This window comes from Camelus bactrianus, chromosome 1 (assembly GCF_048773025.1).
Source record: "Camelus bactrianus isolate YW-2024 breed Bactrian camel chromosome 1, ASM4877302v1, whole genome shotgun sequence".
In the NCBI taxonomy this organism is placed as follows: domain Eukaryota; kingdom Metazoa; phylum Chordata; class Mammalia; order Artiodactyla; family Camelidae; genus Camelus; species Camelus bactrianus.
Genome location: NC_133539.1, coordinates 76,264,780 through 76,280,311, shown reverse-complemented (window position 1 = coordinate 76,280,311; position 15,532 = coordinate 76,264,780). Strand labels below are relative to the sequence as shown.

The window sequence follows — 15,532 nt, the reverse complement described above, 5'->3', positions numbered from 1 at the left end:
GAAAAAACATTTAACATTTTTTCCTTAATAGCAGACTGGGAAAAAATGAAGGTCAGGGGCTCTTATAGACACTGAGGCAGACCAGCTGTAGAGGGAAAACCAGGACCTCTTGCTGCTGAGACATTACTGCCAGAGATATATACTCCGAGTCTAATCGTGAGAAAACATCAGGCAGACTCAAATTGAGGGACATCTACAAATAACTGGCATGCAGTTCTCAAAAGTGTCAAGGAGTTGGGTGCTGCAGAAAGACTAAGGAACTACTCCATATTGAAGGAGACTAGAGACACAAGGAACTAAATGTTTAAGTCTGCACTGGATACTTTTGCTATAAAGAATATTATTGGGACAGTTGTTAAAAATTGAATGGGGTCTAATATTAGATGGTATTGATGTATCAATGTTAATTTCCTCATTTTGATGGTTTTATTACAGTTATGTAGAAGAATGTCCTTGTCTGGAGTAAATGTACTCTGGAGTAAATTTACAAAATTGTTGAGGGATTATATGGCATCATGTTGGTAAATTACTCTAAAATGGTTCAGAAAAAAAGGCTTTTTAAACAGTATTTGCAACTTTTTTGTAATTCGGAAATTATCTCAAGATAAAAATTACTTTTAGTATGAAAAAAAGGAATAAGAAGTTCTCCCTTTCTTCAGAGACGCCACTGTATAGTTGAAGGGCCAGGACAATAAAAATGAAGTCAGCAGAGTGGAGAGGGAGGCAGTCTGGTGACATGGTTCCCACCGTGGTCTCTGGAGCCAAATGGCCCATCTTCCACAGTAGCTCTTCCATTACCAGCCAGGAGACCTTAGTGGGGGTGACATAAAGTTTTAGGGCCTCAGTTTTCTCCTCTATAAAAAGGAGATGATAATAGTATAACCTCATTGGGTAATGTGACATTTATAGAGCACATGGCAAGTGCATAATAAATGATAGAAGTTATATTATTATCATTAGTTATTGGTGATTAAGCTCATGGTTATTAGTTGTCAGACGAGAGCTGCATCTAATTTCTGGCTCTGCCACTTTCTGTGTGACCTTGAGCAAGTTACTCGTTTTTCTAAGGCTTGGGTTCTCCGTTAAAAACAGAAATAATAATCATGCTAATAACAGCCAGTAACAGAGTGGGTATGAGAATTAAATAAGATAATGCAAAATGCTTAGCACATTGTAAGCACTTTATAAATGTGAGTTATTGCCACATAAATACAAGATGAAATATAATGAGTTCTAGAAGGGAAATAAAAAGCATGTGGCAATTCTGAGGAGAAGGAAAAACCATCTAGGTGGAAGGAGAGGGGTGCACTAGGCTATAGAATTCTCTGGAACAATTGAGAGGATTGTACATGGTTAAGAGATGCTGAGGCTAGAAGCAAGGGCAGTGGCAGTAGGAAAGGGGAAAAAGGAATTCGGTGGTCAAGAGAAACGGGAGTCAACAGTGATCTCTCGGCATGAACAGAACATGTGCAGCCAAGAAGGAAGAGCCAGGGTGGAGAGAAGACATGGGATTAAAGTGTTCAGGGGATGCTGGCAGGCGACAAAATTGGCCCTAGAGAGAAATTTCTTCTCTAGAGAAAAGGAGCCTGGAGCGAGCATAGACACTGAGCTAACGAAGACTGTGAGTGGACGAGACTTCCAAGGAAGACAGCTCCAGGGAGAGAAGGAAGGAGGAGTCAGGAGCAGAGCCTGGGAAAACACCTTCATTTAGGGAGGACGAGGGTGAGATGGGATGGAGGGGAGGAGAGGGAGGTGGTGAGTGAGTCAGGAAGGTGCTGGGTAAGAGGCAAGGGAGTAGCGTGGTTCCCAGAAAGAAGGCTGAAGGTTGAGAAGAATAAAGACTGGGAGAAACTGGATTAGGTGGTTTAGCTGGTCCTTGCTGAGTTACAAGAAGGTAGAGTAGAAGCAGACTCCAAGGGGTTAAGTGGCAAGGAGGGTGTGTCTGAGTAAAGGGGCTGAAGTTGGAGGAAACTCCTTGAGGAAACACTAACACCCAGGCAGGCGTACCTGGAAGCAGACTAGCCTTCAGTTTGAAGCTGCGCAATTGCCCAGACCTTTCCCAGGCCCCAGGTGTACTAGCAGTGCCTTCCCATGGTTATGTAATCTGTAAAACTCACACATGTGGGATATTTGACACAGTCTGTTCAGGCTGCTTCTAACAAACTGCACAAACTGAGTGGCCTAAACAACAGAAATGTATTTCTCACAGTTCTGGAGGCTGCAAGTCTGATGTCAGGGTGCCAGCGTGGTCTGGTTGAGCCCTCTTCCTGGTCTGCAGATAGCATCTTCTCTCCCTATGCCCTCACCAGGTGAGAGGCTGGGAGAGACGAGAGACAAATCCTCTTTCATATAAACATCAGTCTCATCAGGAGATCGCTGCCCTCATGTCCTAATCCAGCCCTAAAACCTTCCCAAAGGACCCAAATACCATCTCCAAATGCCACCACATTAGGAATTAGACTTTCAGCATAGGAATTTTGGAGGAGAACAGACATTCAGACCCTAGCAGTATTTAACAGCAGTCAGTTAAGACTACTGTATCTTTCCATTCAGGCCCTCTTGCATTCACAATTCCCCTGCTGTGGTGAATGAATGGCATTTGAGCATCCGCTGAGGGAACTAGAGTTAGGGTTTAAGGGGATAGTCTGTGTGGTTCACACAGAGTTAACATATAGTTAAGTTACAATGAACAGTCCCAGGAATTCTCCCTTCACCCACGGGGGCTGACTCATCCAGAAATGACACCAAGTGTGAATGTGTCTTTTGACACCTGGCATTAGGAAAAATGCGGAGGAGAAAAGGTTTGAAATGAACAGAGCCAGAAGCTAGTGTGTGAAACGTCCTTCTAATTATGAGATGTGTAAAATTGCGAGCAGAAGATCCAGTTCTTGTCAAGGCCCAGTCAAAATGCAAATCCTCTCCTATCAGATACAATAATCTAAAATTCATAATATACCACTGTAATGAGACATCGGTGGCAAACTGGTTAATGGGTGTTGTCAGCTCAAAGAAGATTTAAGATTAGTCACAGCAGAAAAAAGAACTTGAAAAGTTCTGAAATCTTTCAGCTCAGATACAAAAGAAACTTGATAAGAGATATTTACAAATTTGAGAAAAAAATTCTGCAAACTTGCATATTACCAAAATGGAGTAGGAAGATACAACTTTTCTAAACTACAAATAATAAACACATTTTAAAAAAAGTAACTATAGTGAAAAACAGATTGAATACAAATAAAAAAGCAATCGAAGAGAATGCAGGTAAAAAAATGTAGGGGAAATGTTGTATAGGCCAAATAGTTAATAAATAAAAATACTACATTATTTTTAGATATTTGTAGTATTTGTTCATTTTTTAAAAAAATGTAATTCGTTACATTTTCCTTATTCTAAATAAATATTCACTTTTGTACCTGAGTTTTTATTTGTAAATTTTAATTCTTTATTTTTAAAGGCCTCTCTCACCCCCAAATTGTATAACCTGCAGGCCCCACAAAACCTGACACCCCTCCCTCATATAACCACAGTGCTTTTTCCTAGAGGTTTACTCATGCTTGAGCAAAAAGAGCTAGGATGTCAATTTGGGGCAAAGATATAATATTAAATATTTCATTATTAGTAAATTTTAGACTAGGGAGGACCTGAGTGTTTTATATGCAGAAGGGAAGGAGCTAGCAGTAAGGGAAAGATGGAAATACCGCTGTCACAGGGACACTTGGAACAGGTCTCATATTGTGGAAAGGAATGGATTAAGACAGAGTGGAGACAAGAGCTTTCAAAAGCAGGTGCAGACAGAGAGCAGTGAAGGAGGAAAGAGGGGGAGTGGACTCTGATTAGAGTGGAGGGGCATGATGGAGTTCTAGTTCTGTGACCTTAGTCTTCTAGTTCACATAGGAGGCCAGGTTATCACCTCAAGTATCAGGGGTGGGTGGTTTTATGGATTTCCAAACCCTGAGCATGTTGTTGAGAACTGTTTTGTGGAAAAAAAAAAAAAAAGTGCGAAATAGCAGTGATGGACCTGCTCTTATCTTCCCAAACTCTGCCTACTGGTCCCAAGACACTGCACCCAGAGACCCTCCCATGGATTTGTCAGTATCTGTCTAAAGCAAAGACCGAGTCTGGGGATAGCCCTATGCTTTTTCCTATTCTAGTGTCAGAATGATCAGAGAATAAATCTGAGGTAATAACGCAAGGTTGGTGAGGAGACTGTCAGGTGGAGAACTTGAGTTGTTGCCTAGAGGAAAGACACAAGGATTTATTTATATATGGCCTTATTCCACACAGGATTTAAGGCAGCTTACAAGAATGCATGCAATAAAATAGCAAGATGTGGTCCATAAATAAAAAATCAAGTCTAGCAAAAGCATAAAATATAGAAGAGAAGACTTCAGATGCAGCTTGTCAGGGGTCTTCAGGTAACTAAAGGGTTGCCATGTGGATGAGCATTTAGGGTTATTTGGTTCAAGAATGGGGGGAGGGGATACAGCGAGGCACGTACCAGCACAACAGAAGGCAGAACTTTCTAACAAGTGCAGCTGCTGCACAGTGGAATGGAGGTCATGTGCTCCTCCTCCATCACAGGAGGCATTAAACAGAGCCAGGTAGCTCTTTTCTGGCCTGCTATGAGATCCAGCTGATGCAGTGTGTAGACTGGCCCCTGACACACCCTTAAGATCAGCATTTAATGACTGTGTGACAGGAACTTTTCTAAACAATGTCCTGTAAGTCATGAACTAGTCTAAAATACTCCACACAATAATAAAAGCTTGTCAACAGTATTACTGAGTATTTCTATGACCTACTGTATTATTGCTTACTTTTAAATGTCATTGCAAATTGTAAACCCCAGATTTCTGAAGCAGAAACAAGTAAGCTGCACATGGGAGGAGGGGTGGACTGAGAGGTCCGTGAGTTATATCAGCTCATCATTCCCCTGCTCTCTGAGTCGTCACTGGCCGTTTGCTGAGCTTATGGTATCTGTTCACACAACATTCAGCAACAATGGTTCTTATTCCTTATCATCTGTCAGGCCTGGTCCTAGGCCCTGGGGAGACAATAGTATGCCAGAAAGACATGTTCCCTGCTTTCAGAGGGATTGCTGCTTAGTGGGGAAATGACATTAATGAAAATAATCACATCTAAATACTTACAAATTCTGATACACATTATGAAGGAAGAAAAGAGCATTCCAGGAGAGCGGATAGCTGTGAGACCTGCTAGAGCATGAAGGAAGAACATGTTTTCTGATATCATTATGTATAGGAAAATGTGGGGCAGGGATCGGAGTTCAGAGGGAGAGTGTTTCAGGCTGAAGGGATGATGTGAGAAAAGGCTCAGAAACAGGAGGGAACATTTGAGGAACTGTGGAGCCAGAGCAGCATGAGCAGCCTGGGAGGGAGGGTCCCGGGTGTGCTCTGAGGACTTAATGGTGAGGGAAACCCTTTGGTTTTACCAAGAGGGAATACGATCATATTGATGTTTCGCTGTGTGTGTGTGTGTGTGTGTGTGTGTGTGAAACCATTAGCTTTAGAGTAGGGTGTAGACTGGGGAGTGAGGCTAGAATAGATGTAGGGAGACGGTTCAGGAGGCTGCATGATGGCTCAAGGTGAGAGATGGCAGTGATTCGGACAAAGGTGGTGGCAAAGATGGAGAGAAGTGAAGGTTTCCTAAGGTGAGCATGAGATAAGAATGAGCAGGATTTGGTGATGGACTGGATGGGAGGGAAGGTAAGGGAGAGGAAGTGGTATCAAAGACTCCCAGCAACTTGACGGATGAGTGTTCCGTTCACTGAAGGGGTGCATAAAGATAGGGCTGGCTGAGACACTGGCAGAAAGGAAACAGAGACCTCATCTTACCTGGTCCAGGGTTAGAAAAGGCAACCAGTTCAACTGATTCCAGTTCAGTTCAGCTCTGCAGTTGCATCCTATCCCGTCCAGTTCAACTCACCCTATGGAGCAGCTGCCAAGTAAGGCTCTGTGAGTGGTCCAAACAAGTACGAGCCGCGCTCAAGGTGGTTGCACGGTCATCTCCTGTACTCTCTTGTGCTTGATGATGGCCCAAGTGACCACAGCTCTCCAGGCAAAGTGCAAAATGCCTGCAGAGACAGAGGTGAACTGCCCCCAGACTACAGCAGTTAGTGCCACCCACAGAGGGTCTGGCTGACTTACAAAGGATTGGACTGACTTTTTCTAAAAATGGAGATAAGACTCCAGAGGGTGCCTTTGAGTTTACTGGGCAAGGGCTGACGTGAATGTGGGAGAACCTCAGATTTCCCTTTGTTGGTCTATACTGACAAAACCCTGGGGATTGGAGTGTGTACATTTGTTCTCAGCCCTGGCTCTGTCTCAGACTGCCAGGTGCTTCCTAAAGGATCCTGTGCTCCTGTCCTCATCTCCATGGGTAATAACTACTTTCTGATGACCCCATCTATATTTTACAAGAGCTAATTGAAAAGTGTCTGATAGCTGGGGATTTTCTGACAAAGGTAGTACACAAATCTAGTCTATGTATCTGGGGATGATGGTTCTAGCCCCATTGCTGCTCAAGGTTACAAGTGGAAAGCAGGACCCCAGGTTCCTCTCTCCACCTCCAGCCATGTCGGGCATCCTTATGCCCCTTCCTCATGACCCTTCTGTGTCCCATCTCCCAAGTGCCACCACCACCCCTCCCCCAACTCCACGCAGAATCTCAGTAAAAATACCATTGTCTAAATGCAAATACCTCTGGGAGAAATCATGTGCTTTACCAAATTCTGGCTCTTAATAATAGCGATTATCCCTTACACAGCCAACTCCACTTTCACGATGTGCTTCTCTGCATGTTTCATTTAATGCCCACACGGTCTTGTTGGGGTGGTAGCATAATCATCCCAGGGAGGCTAAGCTGCTTACCCAAAGTCATACCCCTGGGTAGCGGCTGAGCGGGGACTCTGCAATTCATGCTCTCACCTCTCTGCCAGAGAGTTGTTCCTTCTGGTTAAAGCAAACAGATCGGGGTTGGGAGAGAAGCTTGAAGACGTTGTGAGCAGAGAGGATTTTCCTGTTATCCCTTGAAGTTACCCACCACATGCAGCTGTTGATGTCTCCCCACTTAATGGTAGCCCAGCTGTCGGCACAACGGCGGAGTCCAGGATGTAAAGGGGGCTAAGCCTGCATTTGAATGCTGATCTTTCACCTCCTCGTATGTGACCTTGAGCAAATTATTACAAATTGGGGCAATATACAATGGAGCAGCCATCATAGGGCTATTGTAAGGAATAAATGAATTAAAAAATACATATATATATACTGTAATTTCTGAAACATAGTAAATACTTTTAAAACGTTATTTTGGTGGTATTCCAGGGCCCAACTCTCTGGTTCACCTCAATTTGAATGGGGGGAGCGAGTAACTCTGAAGTGCTTTTTCGCTCCAATTTGGTTGGAAATGACTAACAAAATACTGTGTTGAGAAGGATTCTGAAGTTTACTCTGAGATCAGCTGAATTAATCAGTGTTCCCGTATGTGTGCTGTGTAATTTCACCCTTTCTTGAGTCATTTGTAAGGCCTGTCACGATCTGCGCCTCTGCTTCTCAGCTTCATTGTCTGCCTTGGGCATCTGCTCAGATTTTTTTTGATCAGGACCAGTCCAGTGATGTTCAGACTACGTGCAGTTTCTAGCTCACAGGGACACTGCCTGCTTGGGTGAGAGCAAAGAGTCCAATGAATAGGAGCTATGTATGGATGGGTTCTAACAAGAGGGGTCAGCAGGCTGGGGATTCAAAAATAACTACACTGTAGCAACTCTGGGTGAGCAACATATGCTGTATATTTCCATCCAAATAAAAGACATTCATTTGGAAGACCCTGGAACAGCTGTAACTTGAGATTCCCACAAACGCTTGGAAAACTGTCAGTCCTTTCTGAGTGGCAATAGATACAGAAGCAAGACTACCAGTATGAATGCAAAACTGAATCTCAGAAACAGGGCCTAGATTAGCCTTCTAAGAAGCCAGCATTCTTTAGCACTGATCTGGCCTTCAAGTATTTTGGGGACAGTATTTTTATGAAGCTTACTTATTAAACATTTGCTGATCTCTCTCCTGGAGGAATTATAGAAATATAATAATTGTTATGAATGATCACCTAGAGTAGGGCTTATCAGAGATTCCAATCTGCAATCTGCAGAGAATTCTACCAGTGTGCTATGTTTTTCTTTTGCTTCTACCAAATTTATCAATGTCTCAGGTCATTATTTGCCTGATCACAACAACATGCGTTCATGAATATGTATCAGCTAAAATCCTGCAATTTCATGTGTTAATTTGTTCATGTCTTTAGGTGCTTATAGCAATTAAATGAGACCTTGATAAATTTAGAGGAAATAAAAAAGCTTTGATATTATGAGTGTTTATGTGGTTGAACGTAGGCTCTGAGATAAATAGTTGTTTTGTGCAACTATTAACTCATTTATTGGCTTATTAAATATTTTCCCATTTAGTTACATTTCTTCTTAGGAAATAAGTGGTCTCTTCTTGACTACGTCATTTGGCCTTCTTCTTTTGTTCATTTTAGCTTGTGAATGCAATTAATCCTTATATTGGCTCATGTGAGTTAAGTGTGCTGTCCTGTTAGGGTTGTATCAGGGGGTCTGAGAATTTATATGTAATGACTTTGGGCAGCCACAGGGCAGGCTGCTTAGGGGTCAGATTCTGTCACAGTCCCATAAGGTCAGAGGGGACCTGGGTAGGGAAGGGATTCAGGGTAGCAGAGGTCACTGGTGGAGAAGGGGCCAGTGACCAAGAGCTCTGGCTGCCTGAGAAAGAAAAGCTGGGAGTTGTGACAGCTCTGCCAAGCACAGTGGTGGGCAATCCCAGTGGTGGTGTTCCAAAGGCAGGGCTTGGTAGAGTAGGGATTTGAAGTGGGGTCGAGAGAAAAATCACCATCCTGGGAACTGGGACATGCCAGGGTGGAAATGACGCTAAGGCCCAAAGGAGTGAGAGGGGCAGTAACTAGGTCACAAGCCACAGCTCCAGGAAGGGATGGGGTGAGGTTGCCAGATTTAACAAATTAAAATACAGGACTCTAACTGTTAAACTCAGATTTCAGGTAAACAAAGAATAGTTTTAGAATAAGTATGTCCCATGCACTATCTGGACATACGCATACTAAAAATGTATCTGTTGTTTATCTGAAATTCAAATTTATCTGGGCGTCATGTATTTTATCTGGCAGTCCCAGGTGTGTACAGGGGACAGTAGTCAGTGCTTGTGTGCTCAAGGAAGCCTCGCTAGTCTGGGAAGATAGAGGGGCTGACTGGGGGGAGGCTGGTGGGGTGGAGGGGGATGAAGCTGGGCATGTGTGTGTGTGTGTGTGTGACAGAGAGAGAAAGACTTAGAGACTAATCCTGAATAATTTTATGTTGGCTTTAAGACCCACTTATTTTCATAATTTCTCACTGCTTGTGGGGGAGGGGCAGATGTTGTTTTGCTTTGCAAGCACAAGTTGCACTTGGCTTGTGTCAGAGTCAGGATAGTTACTGATTTGTAACATGAAACTGACAAAACTGTGTGTACCCAAAGCAACGCCATGTCATTGAGAAGGAAAATTTCAATCCTCCAAAACAGTTGTCTGGATAACAGTGAACACATGAATATTTGGAAACATCTGGATGATTGCTATCCTCTGTATAAAAAGCCACATGACTGACTATATTTTTTCCATTTTTATTCAGATATTTTGGAATAATGTAGACAGCCAGAGAGGCTCATCTCCAAGAGAGAATGCATTATCATCATGAGGTAGGATATTTTCAAAACTGCTTCTTGATTTTTTTTCAATCTGTTTGATTTGTCTTCAGTCCTTCTAGTCATTTTATTGATCATTGGTTCCCATCCTACTCCTGCCCAGTGCCTAGAACTGTGCTTGGCACATAGTAAATGTTGAATACACTTTTGAAATGAATAGATGGGTAAGTGAATATATTATTCTGAAATAATTTAACCTCCAGTACAGAGATTATACTAAGCAGTGAAAAACTATTTGTTTAGAAGGGAAGAGAACACGTGTTTATTGACTGTGCACTATGAGACAAGAACTGGGCCAGACAATAATACATTATGTGTCCATGAATGTGTACACATACATCTGTAGATATATGTATTATTACAGGCACCTTGTGAGTAAGTATTCATAGCCTCATCATACAGTTGAGTAAATTCAGAGAGGTTGAATAGATTATGAAGATCCTCTTCTACTAAGAAGCAGGGCTGGAATATGAGCCCTCATCTGTCTGAGCTTTTATGACATCTCCACTGATTCCATGCAGACTTCCTGGACTAATCTGAAGTCATTGTTCTTATTTTGGGGAGGTCTTTTATCACTTTGAGAATTTGATGGAAGCCAGATTCATCTCCCAGAAACATGGACATAGAAAGGATATTCCCAGTTTTATGAGCAATGTGGATTCGTCAAGGATCCCTGATTAGGAACCTCATGATTAGGATTCAGATTTCTTCCTGTAGAGTCAGAGCTGAAGATCAGAAGCAGCCAGAACTGGTGTCAGTGTGCGTCTTTCATTCCTGCTGGGATAGCAGTAGTTCTACCAGTAAATATATACAACATACTATATATATATAATATATTAATGTTAAAAAAATATAGATCCTCTAATTCCTACTTTTCCTCATTTAGTGATTAGAAAATTAATAAACAATGGTCACCCAAATAAAATTGTGTCAGGTGCCAGGAGCACAGCAGTGAACAAGACAAATGTAGTCTCTGCCCAGAGGCAGAGTCACCATGAAGCTAAAGAAGATTAAACTTTGTGTCCCCTCACTAGCTCAGCCCCCTTTTTTTTTTTGAGGCCCCTGGAAAGTGTTCATATGATGGAGCATACGTTCTTATAAAATGTGCAAGGTAAGATATATTGTATTGTTTTTCTTAAAGAGCCAGTCCCTTTCCCTGGCTGGGGAAGCTCAGGTGCCTGTGTCTGCCCAGTCACTAACCCCACGGAACTTAGTGAGGAAGGACTGACATTGGACGGTTGAGTAATTGCAAGAGTGAGGGATCTTGGGGTTGGGGCGTGCTCTACTGCAAGGGGATTTAGTCTTTTGCAGGGTGGTCATTTAAGCTGAGATCTGAAGGATGAATGTTTCGGTTTTGTTTCTTTGTCAGGGGAGGAGCTGCAGGTGGAGGGGCTGTGGATGACAAGGCCCTGGGCCAGGAAGGGCAGGGCTGGTTTGAGGACTGAACTGAGTACCCCGTGGCTGGTGGGCATGGAGAATGAGGGGAGACTGATGGGTGAGGAGACTGAAGTGGAGAGCCAGCAGTTTTCCTGGGACCCCATAGGGCCCACTAAGCACTTTGAACTTTATTCTAAGGAAGGTGAGGAGCTGCCAAAGGGGACTTAGATGATCAGATTTGCATGTTATGAAAACACTCTGGCTGGAGGGTGGAGAATAAATTTTTTTGCTTTCTTTTGTTTTGTTTTTAACTTCTAGAAATACCACCTGGAACACAGCTGTGACTTGATAAACAAGTGATATATTCCTTGGTGCAGTGAGGGGAAATAATTATCTAAAGGCCATGCATCTCAGTATAGGAGGGGCCAGGGGGCCCCAGCCAGCATGTGACACACAGAATCAGAAGGGCTGGTGAATCAGGGCAGCAAGGGACAAGCTGGGATACCTGTGCTGCTGTTGGTGGTGGGTGTGGATAGTGCTGGGCTTTTCTGGCACCTTTCATTCTTTCTCCATCACAGTTGACATCAAGCTGGAAGCAAGGAGGATTGAGGGAGACTTTAGGAGACCAAACATCTCGAATCAACAGCTTGTGACGAGGATAAATATGATGTCAATGTCAGTGTCAAAAATCATGCCACCCTTTAAGAAGCCTCTAAAGCAGTAGTGACCTTGCATGTGGAAGAGCCAGTGAAAACCGGTTCATCTAGTAGACTACATGCAGTAGATTTCCAAACTTCACCAGGCATGTTGCTCTCACCTCTTCCCAGTAGCTTCCTCCATTCCTTACCTGGTTAGACTGGTTTTGGCCCACACTTTGCTCTCTTACTTCTCCCCTGCAATTGCTCATAGTTTGTTACTATCAGAGAGAAACCCTGAAACTGACTTGGCCCCACAGAGATTCTATCTGTGAGATTCTATTGCATGGGATGTGACAAAAAGATGCCTCATGGATTAGACCTGCACAGAGTTCTGAAGACGTTATTTGGGGAACCTATGACCCAGCTTTCTCTGACGGCATAAAATGGGTTCAGCAACACTTAGCCACTGAGGTCCAGCTCTGTGGCTCTGGCTGACCAAGAAACATGGTAATAATTCTTAATAGGGTGTTTTTATTAACTGAAGGAATTATAGAATATATTTTAGATGAAAAAGAAGTGTTTATGCTTAAAGAGTAAGAATCAATTGTCCATAAATTTGACTGATAGCCTTTCATTTGTGATGATGATAGATAAATAAAGAGTTAAGACATTTTCAGAATTACAGTAGCATTTCTTATCTGTCTACATTAAATCATGCTCCAGAAACTAATGCAGACTCCACATTGCCTGTAGTCTAGTACAGAATATCAGCATCTAGGGTTAAAAAGCTCCAGGAAGTCAGGAGCAAGGCTTTCCACGTTCCCATAATCTATTGGCCTGGAAAGCTTTTCTTAGTTTTTCTATTTGTGTTCCTGTCAACTTGAGTGAGAGACTGAGGAAGTAAGCCAAAGGAAGGAAGAGGAGCTGCTGGTCCCTGTCCAAGGGGGTGAGAGGGAAGGGTGGGGAACCAGAGAGCGTGTGGGGTGGGAGGCAGTTGTGGGCAAGGGAAGCTAACCAGCGGCTGCTGTCAGCCCTAACCTATTTCCTTCAGCCCCGGGAGCTGTCCCTGTCTCCGTCCCTGCTCTCAGCAACAGTGACACCGCCTTGGGCGACTCTGCAGTCATCCCACACTGAATGATAGCTGTCCCTGCTGTTTTCTTAAATGTCACCAGAGAAAGACATTCTCTCCTCCCTAGAGTACACATGCTCTACTTGTGGATAAGTGGGCACTTGGTCCCATCTTCCCACCTTCCAAAAATTGGTCACCAATGAATCACAATTTTGTCAACTTCTCTGGTATAAGAAGTCATAGATGGAAGTACATAGAAATGATTTCTTTAATGTGATGTCCTTTCTGTGTGGCAGTAAAATGACTTTCCTGCCATCAAGAGAAACATGTGCTTTGAATTATTTTTATAGCCTTAGAGGCAGATCTGTAAAAGGCTGTCTGTACCTGATAGCTCTGCTTTTATTGATTCTATTCAGGATTATATCATTCCTTGAAATGTTGGGGAACAGGAAAAGAGAACAAATACCTGTTGATTGTCTGTTAGTGCTTTGCAGAATTTGTTAGTGTAAATTTTAATTCCTAAACCTCATTGTCCAAGCAATATAACCTTCCACATATTCTAAAACAGCTTCATTCCTAATTTGAGCCCCTGACTGGTGCCAAGAACTTAGTTAATTCAGGGTTTCTGACCCCTTGGAGTGATGTCTAAGTCTTGAGGGACAGTTGCTGATACATTGTCAGTGTGGGGCTACTGGACATTGGGGAGTGGTTTGGGATCTGGTCCTCAGCACTGTATCAGTCCTACTAGACTGAAAAGCCAAGTGGGGAAGTTGTTGATCCACCCACCAGCTGCTGGGTTTTCCCTTGGTCCTATTCACGAGGTGTCTTCTTATTGCTCCTGGTTATTTCCCTCCTCTTGAGCCACTCTGGGGTGTGGGGACCCTGTGAGGCTGTTGGAACCCAGAACCACTTATCTTATTGCATCTTGACTCTAACCCTGGGTATTTGAAATATTATTTTCTGTTTATAAAGGAGGGAAAATGGGACTCAGAGTAGCTAAGACCTCACCCAAAGCCTCATAACTATGAGTGGTAGAGCCCAATCTGCTTTCCACACCCATGTGGCTCCCTTCATCAGAGTGACTACCTGCCCAGCTTTATCCCCTCACTTCTAAGAAGCCTCTTCTGATCCCCGGAGAATAATGTCTGCCTCTCTAGAAATCTCACAACCTTTGCTGTCCAAACGTTCGGGGTGACATTTAACCATCACACACTGCTCTATGTGCTAGTTATCTGTAGACATGTCAAGATAGTCCTAATTAGGCTGTGGCTCTTGGAGGGCGAAGACCACTTCTTGTGTTTTTCTTCATCTCCTTCGCTACTGTATGTAAATGCCAAATGCTCAATCTATGATTGGTTACAATAGAAATCATGTGTTAAGAAATACATTAGTAAATGGACGAATGTTCACCTCCTGTGACCACTTGTTCTATCTGTGTGGTTAGACTGTGACTGCACCCTAGTTAATGATATGCTTTAGCCTGTCGACATCTACTCTTGCTCTTTCAACTCCACTGTCCTTAATCCATTCAGTTCCCTGGAGAGCATATAGATCCAGCAGTGATGTGGCTTTATTCCAGGCCTCCCCTCCTGCTCTTCCTACAGAATCTGCTGGGCACCCCCTCCCCAACTCCCTGACTGTTGCAGTCCCAATTTCCTGACTCCATGCCCAGGCTCTCAATATCCTATATCCTCTGCTTCCTTTTTGTAAAGACATGTCATTTAGACTCTTACTTAGCTCATTGACTTTGGGACATCCTGCTGTTCTGTCACAAGATTGGTTCTCAACCCTGCATGCGCCCTTGATTGTCTTAGGAGACTCTGGGAAGAGTCAGTGCTGTTCCCACATTGGCCCCTGGCATTCTCACTAACGGGGAGAGTGCTCATTGTTCTGCCAGTGCCCTTGTCTTTCCACCAGGAGAGAAAGATTATTATACTGGGGACATCTGAAAAAATCCTAATAATAACTGATCCATTGGTTTAAGCACAGAAGTCCAATTTAATTTTAATTATTCTAATTAGAAAATAGTTTAGATTAAAATCTATAGTGAAAAGTGGGGAATGATATAATTTTCTATATATTCTATGGCAAAGTTTAATTCCCGAAGTTAATCCCCACAAAGTTGTCAAGTCTGTTGGTTGTAATGGATAGAAATCCAATTCAAATTAATTTCAACAAAAGAAGAGAATTAATTGTCTATGTAACTGAAAAGTCTAGGGCTTTAAGCACAGTGGGATCCAGGTGATATCTGTCTCTTTTTAGATCTGTTGACTCTGTTTTCCTTTGTCTTGGACCCCAGCAACTTCTGGTTTGGGTGGGCTTTGCAGCTTGCAATCTCAGAGGCAGAGAGGCCCTTTTTCTTTTAGCATCCTCATAATTCCTGAAAAAGTACTTCTGTTGCCTCTGTTTGCATTGTGTCTGCTGTTAGACTGATCAGTTTGGATCATGTGTCTTCCCTGTGGTTGGTGGTGCAGGACCCTGTGATTGTGAGCCCCTCTAGAGTCACATGAAGTGAGGAAAAAGGCAGATTCCAAAATGAAACAATGGAGGGAAGAGCAAAAAAACCCAACCAAAGTCCACCTTGTTTGGCAAGTGGGAGTTTATGAGTTAGGCCCTTTGTAATGCTTTCTTGCCATGGTGAGGTGGGTCCATGCACTAGAGAG

The 15,532-nt window shown here is 43.1% G+C and overlaps 1 long non-coding RNA gene across 2 annotated transcripts in view; it reads left to right on the top strand.

Moving 5' to 3' along the window:
• LOC141577953 (uncharacterized) overlaps positions 1-15,532 on the top strand; it is a 370,166-nt gene that overhangs the window by 114,760 nt on the left and 239,874 nt on the right. For both annotated transcript variants that reach the window (XR_012507631.1, XR_012507639.1), the window contains exon 2: positions 9,713-9,779. This is a non-coding gene — a long non-coding RNA (uncharacterized LOC141577953). The remainder of the gene's footprint in view (positions 1-9,712; positions 9,780-15,532) is intronic.